The 15923-nt window shown below is 46.2% G+C and overlaps 1 long non-coding RNA gene across 1 annotated transcript in view; it reads right to left on the bottom strand.

Moving 5' to 3' along the window:
• Positions 1-816: 816 nt before the first annotated feature.
• Positions 817-15923, bottom strand: part of LOC104657708 — a 55112-nt gene continuing 40005 nt past the window's right edge. Inside the window, exon 3 of the long non-coding RNA XR_747322.1 lies at positions 817-1013. This is a non-coding gene — a long non-coding RNA (uncharacterized LOC104657708). The remainder of the gene's footprint in view (positions 1014-15923) is intronic.

The raw sequence follows: 15923 nt of genomic DNA, 5'->3' as shown, positions 1-15923 counted from the left end.
CTTGGGACAGCCATCCAAAACCAATCCCAATGGACAGTGCATCATGCAGGGCCTCAGTTTCTTTTTCTATAAAATGGGCGTAACACCATTGATTTGACTGCAAGGTTATGAGGCTTCGATGAGATAACACCATTGGGAAAAAATTTGGTCTTGACACTCCCGTCCTGCTGAGATAGCCAAACAAAGAAGGGATTATGGGAGTAAGGACTAGAGACAGAGGGTGAGAAAAGATGGAGTGAGGAGGAATAAGGAATAGAAGCAGAGAAGCACAAGGACAGCTGAGAGAAGAGCACAAGGTAGGGTGCCCATGGCTGGGCTTTTACTGAGCACTTAGTGTGTACCAGGCCTCGGGCGGGGTGCTTTATGTGCGTAAAGCCGTTCAATTTCCAACAGGGGGTGTGGAGGCAATTATTTCTACTTTACAGATGAACCTTCTACTGCCTGACATGGGGGTGGACCACAACCCGAAGGTTGTTGTGACAGGGCTCTTAACCCGACCTGGGGACCTGGAGGGATCACTGTGGGGCAAAAGGGCAAACAATCACATTCCCGGCTCCTGGAACAGGCCCATTCCTTCCCAAGATCTCTCTTCTTCCAGGACCATCTCTGTGCCCAGTAACACAGACTTGGTAGAAAGCAGGGAGGGGCCATAGTAAATGCAAATGTTTTTGTTTTACACAATACCTGTTCTTACAGAAATAGAGAATACCACAAATGAGCTGGGAGAAAAGGAAAACGTCCTGAATCCCAGTCCTTAGACACTGATGCATATATTTCTAATATTTATACCAAATGGGATCATAATGCATCTTGTAGTTTGCAAGTTCTTTTTGAACTTTATTGTAATGGACGGCTTTCCACATCAGTTAATATTCTTGTATAGCACTGAAATGACAACATGGTGTTCCACTGTTCAGCCACTGCAGAATGTTGTCTAACAATTTCCCAATTCAGCAGGCCTCTCTCACCCACTTTCACTTTCCTTGTGTCAGTTATCCACGATCAACTGAGCTCTGGAAATAGATGAGTACAGTAAGATATTTTGAAAGAGAGTTAGGTGAACCGTGTTCACCTAACTTTTATTATGATAGATTGTTATAATTGTTATTACAGTAGATTGTTATAACAGTAGATTGTTATAATTGTTCTATTACAGTAGATTGTTATGATTGTTCTATTTGATTATTAATGTTATCAATCTCTTATCATGCCTAATTTATAAATTAAACTTTATCATAGGTATGTGCATATAGGAAAAGACATGGCGCATTTAGGGTTTGGTACTGTCTGAGGTTTCAGGCATCCACTGCAGGTCTTGGAACATATCCCCTGCAGATAAGGGGATAAGCTGATATTTGTGATGATTTAGAAGGTGGCATTGGATACTCACATAACTAAGGTTCACATCGTCATTTGCAGGAAAAAGACAACATCATACAGCCCTCAGGATCAGATAGGAAAGACAGAAGGGGTCTGCGGGAAGAAAAGGGAAGAGCGGCGAGCAGAGGGGCTGGTGGAATTTGCTTCCAGGTCGTAGAAGATGCGGAAATTCCCTGCTTGTTAAAACAAGAGAGGAAATGGAGGCCTCTGATCTCAAGGGCACGGGCAGAGCCCAGTCAGCCCGGGGCTTGTGGGCTGCACATTCCCTCTATCATGCGGGGCCAGGGAGGCCCCCGGATGCTTCTGCTTCCACCAGTCCTGTGCCAACTCCACTGAGCCTCCCCAACTTCTCTGTGTGTGCCTGACCCCAGCTGACCTGCAGGGCCTTGAGGACAAGGACCACACTGGAATCATTTCTCTATTGCCCAAGTGCCTTGAGTAGGGCTAGGCACAGAGTCACTGACAGTGAATGAGCACATGAGGCAATGAATGGGTGAGTGATTCTTGTAGAATTTAGAGAGGGCTCAGTCAGGTGCACAAGGAAAAGTAATGGGAGGCTATTTTCCAACCCTGTTTTTAGAGAGTCAGATGAATTGATGAGACATTGACTTGATTCCTTCTCAGCTGCTGGTTTATTCTGCATGTCCAACAAATTACTGAACCTCTCTGCCATCCAGTTTCCTTGTGGGTAAACTGGGCACGATAGGAGGTAGTGCTGGGGCTGATGAAGATAAGATGGGTGGCATTTTACTGTATGTGATTATACCCAGAAAGAAAAAGGGAGGGTGAAAGCTCTGAGCCAGGCACGTGGCATCAACAGGATATTGATTGTTAGAAAATGCATGCATTCTTAAGGTGATCCAGGATTTGTTTTAATCAAATATGGTAAGACCCAAAGAAGTGACTGTTAGGAATGAAAAAGTTTTTATCTCACAGATCCCTAGAAATGAGAGGCACAGCTCTCCCTGCAAGTCGCCAGGGTCAGTCAGGAGGCAGAGGGGGCAGAAACACGTGGGTAAGAGCCTTTGCTGTGGTTTCCATGGGAAGGAATGGGCAAGGCAGTGTAGCTACATTGAGTTGTCTAGGGGCATAGACGGGAACAGTGGTCCTGAGTGAGAACTCAATGGAGGAGGTGGTTGGGGTGTGGGATCTGGACTGGTTGGTTTACATCTGAAAGTCACACTCACAGGAGTGGTTTCCAATCTATAGAAATTGGCTAGCCCTGGAAAGGGGCAGTCTCTCTACGGTCTGCAAGGTCCCAGTCATGAAAGCATCAGAATACAGAAAATAAAAGACATGGTTTATAGACTATGAGGCCCAGTGCATTAACAGGGCTCTGAGATCAGCTGAATTCAAATCCCAGTTTCATTGCTTTCGCGTTGGTAGCTTTTCATTTTTTAATTTTCATTTTTTGAATTAGGGTCTCATCCTGCCACCCAGGATGGAGTGCAGTGGTGTGATCACAGCTCACTGCAGCCTCAACTTCCCAGGCTCAAGCAATCCTCCCACCTCAGCCTCTCATGTAGCTGGTGTGTACCATCACCCTTGGCTAATTTTTTTTATTTTTGTAGAGAGGGGTCTCACTTTGTTGCCCAGGCTGATCTTGAACTCCTGGGCTCAAGCAGTCCTCCCAGCTCAGTCTCCCAAAGTGCTGGGATTATAGGCATGAACCACCATGCACAGTCTTGTTATGTGGCTTTTAGCAAGTCACTTAGCCATTCTGGTCCCTGTGCTATCGGCTGTAAAATGAAGACTACAGCAGCTACCTCTAGTGGTGTGTCAGGGGTGGCCAGCCAGGCCTCTGCCTGGGACACGGCTCAGTAAGGGCATGAAAACATCACTGGCATAAATCAGAAATCCAGCTCCAGTTAGCGCAGGTCTCCAGTCACGATAGCTTACAGAGCTGGCCAAATGGGAGCTTGAACCCTGGTCCTGCCAGTGTGGACACTGCCTGGAATGGAAATTAAACCACGCTAGTCTCTGGATGACCCACCTCAGCTGTAGATTTCTGTACCAGGCTCCGCAAGCTGTATCCACTTGGCTCCAGCCATCAAGAGGGAATGTGAAGTTGCAAATCACAGCCAGCTGAGATTCAGAAACAGAACGAGGTATTATGTAGGGCTGTTGACCCCAGATGAGGGCTTTATTTTATTATCTACATTTTAGACTCTTTAATATGCCTCCCAAGATGCTGTCTGGTTTGGAAAATCACCTATAATAAATGCACATAATAAATCTCTTATTTTGAGCATAGAGAGGCATGCAATTTTTATTAATAAAAATAAGTTCCTCTCTGCACCCCTCCAAATAAGCGTTCCACAAGTATTTAAAGACAATCTGTTGAAAGGATGCCAGCTGGTCCACCTCCCAGAGCAACTAGCCAGTCTCAGTTGGGCCTCCCGTACTCACTGGGTGAAATGAAAGGGTGTTCTGGAAGGTGCCGGCATCTGCTCCCTTCCCTGTCATTTCGTGGGTCCCAGCCATTTCCAACCCTGGGCAAGTCCATCCACTCACACTGTCCCTGGAGAAATCACACAAGGGCATAGGACCTCCTTCTTCTCCCTTGTCCTGAACTAGACCCTCCCCATCCTGCCATCCCTGGGGCTCCTGGCCTCCTGTCTCGCTCCCTCCTTCATCAGACACTCTGCAAATCTCCACCCTAGGACAAGGAGAGGAAAACACCCTGTGTGGCCATTACGGGGAAAATGGAGGGGGATGCAATGCCCTGGCGTATAAGTGACAAATTTCACCACTTCACAGCAGCATGATGGATCTTAAGACCTCACACAAGGCTGAGAAGGAAGAAAGAAGGAAGGAAGGAGAAGGAAGAAAGGACAGCAGGAAAGAAAGAAGACAGGGAGAAATCAAGATATGGGACCCAATACATCCTACAAAAAATATATATGTATACAAATAGCAGCACATATTTTATAATTGAAAAGTACATGTCAAAACTGTAGAACGGTTGACTATGGGAGGAACGGAGCTGGGGTATGGAGCTAAGAGAGAAGAAATCAGTGAAAATTAAGGCTTTCTCCTACTAGATGGGGATGAGGTCAGGAAATGATCACCACAACCCTCTGCATCTGAGGCCCCATAAGAAATAAAACATAAGGAAAAACTAAATACAGACAGACAGACACACACACACATGCACAGAGAGAGAGAGAGAGAGAGGCAAATCCTACTCTAAAAATGACCTGTTTTTTGATTATTCCAATGAGCCATGCTTGCTCCATGCCTGGCTTTGGACATGCAATTCCCTCTGCATGAAATGCTGTTCCCCACCCTTTCAGCCATTCGACTTTGCCCATCCTTCAGCTCTCTCCATTTCCTGTCCTTCCCCCACCTGCCCCCGACCAGGCCAGGTGGCCGTACCTGTCGTATTAGTCAGCTCAGGCTGCTCTAACAGAACACCACAGACCAGGCAGCTTAAAGAACAGGAGTTTCTTTTCTTACAGTTCGGCAGGCTGGAAGTCCAGGATAAAGGTGCAACAGGGTTGGTTCCTGGTAAGGCCTCTCTACCTGGTTTGTAGACTGCCACCTTCTTGCTGTGTCCTCACACAGCCTTTCCTGTGTGGATGCTCAAGGAGAGAGGGCTCTGGTGTCTGTTCTTCTCCTTATGAGGACAACAGCTGTACCAGATTGGGGCCCCAAGCTGATGGTCTCATTTCACCTTAATCACCTCCCGAAAGGCCCTATCTACAATGATAATCACACTCTGAAGTATGGGGTTTAGGGCTTCCACATGTGAATGTGGGTGAGGGGGACGCAATCTAGCCCCCAATACACCTCCTGCCCTTGTTTGTTTTCCTTCAACAGCTTCTCATGCACCTGCGCGTATCCGAGGCTATCCTCTGAGCACGTCCATGTCAGGACTCACTCACCTTCGATGGTCATCCTCGCCTGCTCAAACGCACCTCTGCCCCCTCCTCCTTGCTGCAAAAACCACAGGCCCACATGATGTTTCAGTTGGCAAATCCAAAGGCTCCTCTCAGCTCACGTCCCTGGGACTTCCCCATGAGAGTCTGCCTTGCCTGGCCCTTGGACTCTGCCCTCTCCTCTCCTCTCCCTTTCTCTCCTCTCCTCTCTCTGCCTTTTGCCCCAGCAGTGGCTTCTTGCTGCTTCCACATGCCAGCCTGGCTCCCCTAGGCCCACTCCCATTCCTCTCTGCATGGTTCCTGGGGGGTTTCTCCACACCATGACTCCCCTCTTCCCTGGCTCACTGGCCTGGCCATGTGGATGCCATAGGCCCCTCCAGCTCAGTACACCATGAATGAATTCATCCCTTTCCCCGACAAGCCTATTCTCTGTCTGGCCCCACCACTGGTGACACTGGAGACTGGGGCATCCTCTGTGACTCCTCCATCAATCCCTCCATTGGACCAACCACCAAATGCTGTCCTCCCATCCTGCTGCTTGTCTCAGCTCCCTGCAGGATGGGGATTACTTTGCTGTGCAGGGACACCAAGATGTGGGAAGCAGAGGCTGGACTCAAGAGTCCTGCAGGAGGCAGATTTTGAGACAAGCGAGTGAAGGCGGTTGGATAGATAGAGAGGAGGGTATTCAGCTGGTCTGCTCATGGCTCCATCTCTGCCAAGAAACAGAGACTCTCAAACTGTGTGACTGAGATGACTTTAATACAAAGACTACTCATCAAGTTGTGAGCGAGGTTTGGGTAACCAGCAAGAGACAGTGCAGAACCCAAGGGCTAAGGGCAGGGGGTGGTGTCACTGCTCCTAGGCCTGATGGGGAGTGAGGGGGTGGTCACTGGAACAGAGACAGAAGAACAAGGTGGGAGCAACGGGCCAGAGCAGTGGGGTTCCAGCAGACAGAAGCAACCAGCCCTAAGCAACCTCATGTGTTCATGTATGTATGTATGTATTATTATTACTATCATTATTTTGAGACAGAGTTTTGCTCTTGTTGCCCAGGCTAGAATGCAATGGTGAGATCCCGGCTCACCGCAACCTCTGCCTCCCGGGTTAAAGCGATTCTCCTGCCTCAGCCTTCCAAGTATTTGGGATTACATGCTACCATGCCCAGCTAATTTTGTATTTTAATAGAGACGGGGTTTCTCCATGTTGGTCAGGCTGGTCTCAAACTCCCGACCTCAGGTGATCCACCCGCCTTGGGCTCCCAAAGTGTTGGCATTGTGGGCGTGAGCCACTGCGCCCTGCCATAGTATTATTATTTAGGTATGAAAAGGCCAGCAGATTGGGAGAGGACTGGCACTGAAAAGATCATTTGTTCCTTAGAGTTCCCAATAAGAAAGGGCTCACCATGCTATGAAGATCCACGGGGGAAACATCTGGGTGGGTCAGGAGACAGGGAGGGGAGATGGTAGGCAAGAGCCTTCATTGAGGTTTTGATGGGAAGGAAAAAAGAGACAAGGCAGGCAGGCTTAGGATTGCTGGTTTGAATAATTTTAGCTGATCTGGGGCACAGAGTTACTGCCCTGCGTTGTGTTCCCAGCCCTGGGGTGAATAGGGCAGGTGGAGTGTGACAGCTCCACAGGGGAGGAGGTGGAGGATGTGGGTTCTGGATCTGTGGGTTGGCATTTGTAAAGCACACTCTTGAGTGAATTGTTGACCATTTCTAGATTGGCCTGCCCTGGGAGGGGCAGACCCTTCAGAATTAGCGAGGCCTCAGAGGTCGAATAATCTGAATACAGAAAACAAAACACCTAGTGCATACACCACACAGAGAGGGAGCTAGGGGAACCAATATCCACCCCCACTCTTCTCCCCCATTCAGATCTGTGGATGTCGCCCCTTGGCCAAACCCAACAGGATTATGGAGAGTGAGGAAGATGGCTGGGACAGTCAGGGAGGGGAGTGGCTCTGAAGAGGGACTAGACTTAGCAGCCGCTAACCTAAGCTCCTGTGCAGACAAGAGTTTTTTACTCTTTTTGAAATCTTACCAATACATGCTAGTTGAAAGGAGATGCAATCAGCCTGGGGAGATACAACAGGGCTTGCAGAAGGAAACGCATCCTGAGCTGGGTTTTGAGGGATGAATAGGCATTTTCCAGGGAATGCTAGACACACAAATGGAAGAGCATAAGCAAAGGGATGGAGATTAACACAGTATGTTTGGCAAGCTGCAAACTTTGCAACAGTTCTGGATTGTGAAATTTCTGGGGAGGAGGCTGGCACAGAGCAGATTCCCTGGGAGTGTCTCTGCCCTCGGTCATTTCATTCTCCTCTCTGGGTCTCTCTGCAGAGCAATGTGTTCATGGGTGTAAAGTGCTTCCAAGGGGGCTGGTACAGAGGGAAATGCTTGGTAAATGGTGGTGATTATCATAATGATGATTAGCATGCCTAATAACATCACCTCCCCTACTTCCCCGCCTCTGGGGGGCCTCAAATAGGACAACATGTTAGAAGTTCTTTGCAAAACAAAGGATCAACACAACCCAAGGCAGAAACAAGGCCACAGGGCTCAGGGAACCATCTCCTGTGGGCAATAGTCTGGTTTCAGGACAGAGGAGCCAGCCCAGAAGTCAGACCCGATGGCTCTGGTGCTTGGAGACAGGGGTGATGACTGGCCTGTTTGGGATTCGCTAGCCTCATCGATCAAATGATCCAGGGGATGAGGGAGAATGCCAGGGTCCATTTCCCATCTGTGATCAGCCTTGACTCCAAGTCCATACTCCACACCCAGTTTTCTGGAAGAGGGAGAAATAGCCCTCGGGGGCCAAAGAATATAATACCCTTGGATGCCCCGGCTGTGTGAGACCGTCTGAGAGGCCTTTATCACTGCACACAGCGGCTGCCAAAGTCAGACCTAACTCCTTCCCAGGAAATTCTTGGCTCTGCTTGTGAGCAGCCCGTCTGGTGGAATTAATTTCAGCCTATATGATGGTAACGCCATGCAAACAGAGACATATAAAACAGTCCTCCCAAGGCTTTGCATGGCAATAAAGACTGAACCGTGCTTAATTTATGCACATTGCAAGGCTACCCTCTGCAGGAAGCATAAAGCCATCCCTTGTGGGGCTGGAACAGTAAGGGGCTCCTCGTGCCCCTGGGCCTCACGGAGGGAGCTCATTCCCTCTTCCCAGGCTCCTTCCATCTTTCTGTGTGGATTGTGGATTTCCAGACTTGGGCTCTGGCCTTTATCAGTGAGACAGCCATGGTGTAGGGGATCTGCAAGGGCTGTAGAACTGGAGGTGGAACTATGTCCTTTGTTCCATGCAAACCACTGCGGAAGGGACACTTGGAAGGTGATCTGCATCCTGGAGTCACGGGGCTATCATCTGCTAATGCTAGAAAGAGATTTTGAGATCAGTTCAGACCCAGGCGAGTTCAGAGATTTAAAATGACGCAACCAAAGTCACACAACATACTTGTGGAATGATATGGATTTTGACATCAGAGTAGGGGTGGGGCAAGTTCAAAAATTTGGAGTTGGAGAGTCCTGGGTTAAAACCCAGGATCTGCCAGGTCCTTGCTTTCTGACTTCAAGCAAGTTATTTCAACTCTCTGTGCTTTGGTTTCCTTGTTCATAAAGTAAGTGCACCATGGGAATTCTGGGAGAATTAAGGGAGATACTGTTTGTTCAGCATAACCACATGCTCAGCATATGGTAAGCATCCAGTAATAGCAGCTATTGTTATTATGGCTTCTGAGTAAATGCATATTTTAGTGTGGGTTTCTTTCAAGCCAAGACAGGAATTTAGGCATAAGCAGTGATACGTTTGGGATCTGTGTCCCCACAAAAATCTTGTGTCAAATTCTTTTTTTTTTTTTTGAGACGGAGTCTCACTCTGTCGCCCAGGCTGGAGTGCATTGTTGGGATCTCAGCTCACTGCAACACCCGCCTCCTGAGTTTAAGCCATTCTCCTGCCTCAGCCTCCCAGGTAGCTGGAATTACAAGCAGGTGCCACCATGTCCAGCTAATTTTTGTATTTTTAGTAGAGACGGGGTTTCGCCATGTTGGCCAGGCTGGTCTTGAACTCCTGACCTCAAGTGATCCACCCACCTCAGCCTCTCAAAGTGCTGGGATTACAGGCATGAGCCACTGTGCCTAGCTGGTGTTATATTGTTAAAAGCAAAACCGTAGACAATTAAAAGAGTTTAATTGAACGAAGAGTGATTTGCACAGTGGGCTCAGAGACTCCAGTGCAGCCATGTGGTGGAAGAATATTTATGGTCAGAAAAAGGAAAGTGACCTACAGAAGATAGAATTGAGGCACCGAAACAGCTAGATTGGTTATAGGTTGGCATTTGCCTTATTTGAAGAGTTTGAACAGTTTGAACAGTTGGCTGTCTTTAATTTGCCCAAACACAGTGACTGGCACTAGAGTAGGTTAGTTTACACTGTTTACACATCTAATTCAGTTGCAGTTTATTACGTACAGAGAAACCTTTAGACTGAACTTAGAATATATAAGGAGGCAGCTTTAGGCTAAACTTGATTTAACAATATTAGTTAAGGTCTGGCCAGGGAAAGAGAAACCATTCTGGGAACTCTAAGGATGAAGAGACATGATACAGAATTAGAGGTTTTCATAGTCTTTGGAAAGCTGAGGGAGCAAAACCCAGGAAGGGCATGGTCAGGAATTCTGAGGTTTCTGGGATCACAGGGCAGATACTGGAGCCCAATGTGAGTGCTTCTCAAAAAGATGCTCAAAGTTGTGGTCAAAACTCCATGTCTGTGCTTTGCAATACACACAGAGTCCCAGAGAGAAGAAAGAGGCCTTCACTTCCTCCCTCCAACCTCATGCCGGTGCCTCGCATGATGGACTCTCATTGGGCCCATGAACAACAGAGTCTGGGAAATGTAGTTTTCAGGCTCTGTGATCCAGAGGCACAGGGAAGAGCTCAGGACGGTGAGGCTGGTAGTGAGAATGAACACACAATATTTGGCATAGACATATGTATTGATCTCCTTCCACCCCTGGATTTATTGGCAAATGCAATGAGATGTCAACTGAATCCTTGAGAATTGTGAGTCATAAAAATAAATGAAGACATGAGGATAACCAAGATATTGTTGAATAAAAGGAAGAAGAAAGAGGCACCAGAGAAGGAGAAAGGGTGTATTCAGGGTCCCAAGACCACCCCAGATTTAATGATTCACCAGGAGACTCACAGGACTTGACATGTGGTCACCCTCAAAGCTATAACTTATGCCAGTTAAGGATGCAAAGCAAAATTATCAAAGGGAAAAGGCACAGGGGCAAAGTCCAGAGGAAACTGGGTGCAAGTTTCTAAGGGTCCTCTCCCAGTAGAGTCTCATGGGACTCACTTCATTCATTCTTCCAGCAATGAGCTATGACAGTATATCTATCAGGGAAGGCCACTGAGACTCACCGTCTAGAGTTTTTACTGCAGGCTGGATACATGGCCCCCTCTGCCTGACATGCACCGAACTTCCAGACTCCTGGAAGTAAGGCAGGTGGTCAACATGAACCTACTGTTTGCACAAATGGTTTAGGCACAGTGAGCCACTCTTATCAGTTCTGGAAATGGTTGCAATCATCCCCAAATCCAGGTTCCCAGACATCATTCAGGGCCAACTTTGTAAGCAGGACTTTCTAAAGAGAGCAGTGTCAGGTCTGCTATATGAGCTCTTTTCTCCACAAAGGGGAACAGGCCCGACCAGAGAGCAAAACTTATTATATACTGTATTAATGACAGTGTAGTGTTGACCCAGGGGTAAGATATAGATTAGTAAAAATGAATAAAGAGCATGAGAGAGGTAGACTTCCCCACTCCCATATATAGGTACAAAGCTAGCATTACAAATCATTGGAGAAAAAGTATTATTCAATAAATGGTTTGTAACAATCAGGAAGCCTTATGAAATTAAATACATTGGATCCCTTACTCATTTCATTCATAAAAATATACTTTTCCTCAACAAAAGATTAAATACAAAAAAAAGACACTTTAAAATAAAAGTTTATTGAGGGTAAAGATACCTTAAAATGCAAAAAAGGAGGAGGAGAGTTCATGACATTGAATTTGGCAATGATTTATTGGATATGAACTCGAAAGCACAATCTAAAAAAGAAAAAATAGATAAGCAGTATTTCATCAAAATTAAAAGGTTTTGTGTATCAAAGAGCACTATCAACAGAGTAAAAAGGCAGCTCATAAAATGGGAGAAAAATTTTGCAAATTATATATCTGATAAGGGATTTAAATCCAGAATAAAGAACTCCAGGCTGGGCATCGTGGCTCAAGCCTGTAATCCCAACACTTTGGGAGGCCGAGACGGGCAGACCATGAGGTCAGGAGATCAAGACCATCCTGGCTAACATGGTGAAACCCCGTCTCTACTAAAAAATACAAAAAAGCTAGCCGGGCGAGGTGGCGGGCGCCTGTAGTCACAGCTACTCAGGAGGCTGAGGCAGGAGAATGGTGTAAACCCGGGAGGCGGAGCTTGCAGTGAGCTGAGATCCGGCCACTGCATTCCAGCCTGGGCAACAGAGCGAGACTCCGTCTCAAAAAAAAAAAAAAAAAAAAGAAGAACTCCTAGAACTCAAAAACAACAAAAAAGAAACAGCACGATTCAAAAATGGGCAAAGGACTTGAATAGACATTTCTCCCAAAAAGATATACAAATGGCCAATAAACACATGAAAAGATGTTCACCATCACTAATCATTAGGGAAATGCAAATCAAAACCAGGATACCACTGCACACTCATTAGGATGATTATTATTTAAAAAAATAAAAACAGAAAAATCAAGTGTTGGTGAGAAGGTGGAGAAATTGGAACCCTCCACCAGGTGCTCCTCCGGGAGCACCGCAAAGGCCCAGGCAGAGCCAGCGCTCGTGCAAACCCCGAGAGGGCAGCACGACGGGCCACCGGGACAGCATCCCCACCACCGCGGAGGGGGCCACCCGCGAGGCGTCAACCACAGGAGGCGCAAGCGAGGGGTGCCTGCTGCGTCAGAGGACCCTGCGACCCCTGCCAGACACCAGTGGGCACTCTCTGTGGGGGCTCCAACCCCACATTTCCCCACCTGCACCCCCTGACACTGTCCTACCAGAGGTTATCCATGAGGGCTCCACTCCTGCAGCAGACTCCTTCCTGGACATCTAGGCATTTCCATACATCTTCAAAAATCTAGGCAGAGGCTCCCAACCTCAACTCTTGCCTTCTGTGCCCCCACAGGCCCAACACCACGTGGAAGTTGCCAAGGCTTGGGGCTTAAACTTTTTGAAGCAATAGCCTGAGCTGTACCTTGACCCCTTTTAGCCACAGCTGGAATTGGAGCACTGGGATGCAGGATGCCATATCCTGAGGCTGCACAGAGATGCAGGGCCCTGAGCCCAGCCCACAAAACCATTTTTCCCTCTTAGGCCTTCAGGTCTGTGATGAGAGGGGCTGCCCTGAAGGTCTCTGAAATGCCCTGGATACATTTTCCCCATTGTCTTGGTGATTAACATTCAGCTTCTCTTTACTTATGCAAATTTCTGCAGCCAGCAGCTTGAATTTCTCCCTGCAAAATGGGTTTTTCTTTTCTAGCACATGATTAGGCCTCAAATTTTCCAAACTTTTACCCTATGCTTCCCTTTTAAACAGAAGTTCCAATTTTAGACTACCTCTGTGAACGCATATGAGCGTACACTTTTAGAAAAAGCCAGGTCACCTCTTGAATGCTTTGCTGCTTAGAAATTTCTTCTGACAGTTATGCTAAATCATCTATCTCAAGTTCAAAGTATCACAGATCTCTAGGACGGGGGGAAATGCTGGCAGTCTCTTTGCTAAAGAATAGCTAGAGTGACCTTTTCTCCAGTTCCCAATAAGTTCCTCATTGAAGCCTGGACTTCATTGTCCATATCACTATCAGCATTTTGGTCACAACCATTCAACAAATCTCTAGAAAGTTCCAAACTTTCCCACATCTTCCCATCTTCTTCTGGCCCCTCCATACTGTTCCAACCTCTGCCCACTACCCAGTTCCAAAGTCATTTCCACATTTTCAGGTATCTTTACAGCAACGCCCCACATTCCTGGTACCAATTTTCTGTATTAGTCTGTTCTCACACAGCTATAAAGAACTACCTGAGACTGGGTAATTTATTGAGAAAAGAGGTTTAATTACAACTCACAGTTCCATAGGCTTAACAAGAAGTATGGCTAGGAGGCCTCAGGAAGCTTATAATCAAGGTGGAAGGCAAGGGGGAAGCACCTTTTTCACATGGCAGCAGGGGAAAGAGAGAGATGAGGGGGGAGTGCTACAAACTTTTAAACAACCAGATCTCATGAGAACTCACTCACTGGAACAGTAAGGGGGATGTCTGCCCCCATGAATCAATCACCTCCTACCAGGCCTTCCTTCAACATGTGGGGATTACAGTTCAACATGAAATTTGGATGGGGACACCAAACTATATCAACTTATCAATGGACGAGGGATAAACAAAATGTGGTACACACACACACACACACGCACACACACAGACACACACACACACACTAAAAGATTACTCAGTCTTAAAAAGAAGGGAAATTTTGATATACGTTACAACGTAAATGAACTGTGAAGACCTTATGCTCAGTTAAATAAGCCAATTAAAAAAGATAAATATTTTATAATACCACTTTTAAATGAGGTACCTAAAATAGTCAGTTCATAGAGACAAAAAGTAGAATGGTGGGTACTGGGGATAGGGGAAGGGGAATGGGGAGTTAGCATTTAATGGGGAAAGAGTTTCAATTGGGGAGGATGAAAAAGTTCTGGAGATGGATGGTGGTGATGGTTACACAGCAACGTGAATATACTTAATGGCACAGAACTATAGACTTTAAAATGTTCAAAATGGTAAGTTTTATGTGATGTGTATTTTATAACAATAAAAACCACAAATCACAAACATATGAATAACTGTGACTACATGGAAATTTAATGCATGTAAGACAAAAAGCACCACAAAAATGTAAAAGACAGCTTGAGAGAACATATTAGCAACCTTTAGAATAGGCAACAAATTAAAATGCTTTTAAGCCCTTGAGAAAAAGACAGAAAGCATAATAGAAAATAAATGGACAAAATATATGAGAGACAATTCACAGAACAGAAAGTCCAAATGGTGTATAAACATATAAAAACATGCTCGTTCTTGCTAGGAATCATAAAACCACAAGATCAAGCAATGACAATACTATACTACTGTCACCAGATAGGCAAACAATATTAAGCCTGATAACAGTGGTGTGGATGGAATGTTTGCAGATGGGAACTTCTGCACAATTCCAGAAAGGTATGCTTATGCAGTGACTTGAGAGTAACTGGCAATATTCAGCAAAATGGAAAATGCACACAGTTTGAAGAAGTTGAAATATTTAGTTGAAATATGCATCACTGACAAAGACTTTGTGCCAAAAATACATAACCGTACCCACAGAGCCATCTAACAGCTATATTATAGCCACCCTCAGATCCCTCGTGATGCCTAAAAGCACCAAAAAGAAAACCATGAAGTCCCTCTGTCTCTGGCTGGCTGAATGTTTGAGGCGGGAGGAGACAGAAACGTGTTAGATTTTGTCACGGTGATGGATTTCAAATTTCTTATTATTAAAAATAATTAAAAGATAGATGATAGTGTCTTAGTTTGTTTGTTCTGCTATAACAAAATACCTGAGACTGGGTAATTTATAAACAATAGAAATGTATTCTCACAGTTCTGGAGGCTGGGAAATCCAAGATCAAGGTGCTGGTAGATTCAGTGTCTGCTGAGAGTCTATTCTTTGCTTCCAAGATGGCGCCCTGTTGTTGTGTCCACACAGGGTGGAAGGGCAAAAGGGATAGATGCTGTCCTCACATGGGCAGAAGAGAGCCCATGCTCTCAAGCCCTTTGATAAGACCCCTTGTGATGTTGTAAAATATGTATTTGGTCTTGGTCTTCATCCCAGAGTCCTGGCATCCAACTCCTAAAATCCTTAGAATCGTCAAAGTGATGTGCCTTTTTATATACTAATGAGTTGACTGGTGGCTGGCAGCCCTAGGTTGCTTCAGGACGGGGGTTGGAAAGACTAAGGCAAGATTAGAAGATTGGATCTTTCAGCCCCCCAACCCCCACTTCCAGAAAGGAGAGAGGGGTTAAAAGTGATCTTAATCACCAATGACTAATGACTTAATCAATCATGGCTATGTAATGAAGCTTCCATAAAAAAACAAAAGGACTGAGTTGGGAGAGCTTCAGGAGAGTTGAACACATAGAGGTTCCTGGAGGGTGATGCACCTGGAGAGGGCATGGAAGCTCTGGGCCCCGTTCCCCATATCTCAGCCTATGCATCTCTTCACCTGTTCCTTTGTAATATCCTTTATAACAATACGTCTCTGGCCACAGACTTAAAACTCAAGCTTCAGAGTGACTTGCCAAAAGCCTCCCAGCCTGAGATTTAGAGTCATTGGAATAATTCTTCGGGATAGGTCCCTGCCCTACCTCCAGTACAGATTGTTAGCCTGACTGTGCTTGTTCAGATTTCAGGGACTTGCCGAATCTTCTTGCCATGTGGTCTTGTCTTCCAAACAATCTCTCCTAGAAACCCCACCCTAGGTCAGCTGTCCAGATAT

This window comes from Rhinopithecus roxellana, chromosome 2, assembly GCF_007565055.1.
Source record: "Rhinopithecus roxellana isolate Shanxi Qingling chromosome 2, ASM756505v1, whole genome shotgun sequence".
In the NCBI taxonomy this organism is placed as follows: Eukaryota; Metazoa; Chordata; class Mammalia; order Primates; family Cercopithecidae; genus Rhinopithecus; species Rhinopithecus roxellana.
This window is presented reverse-complemented; position numbering and strand designations above follow the sequence as displayed.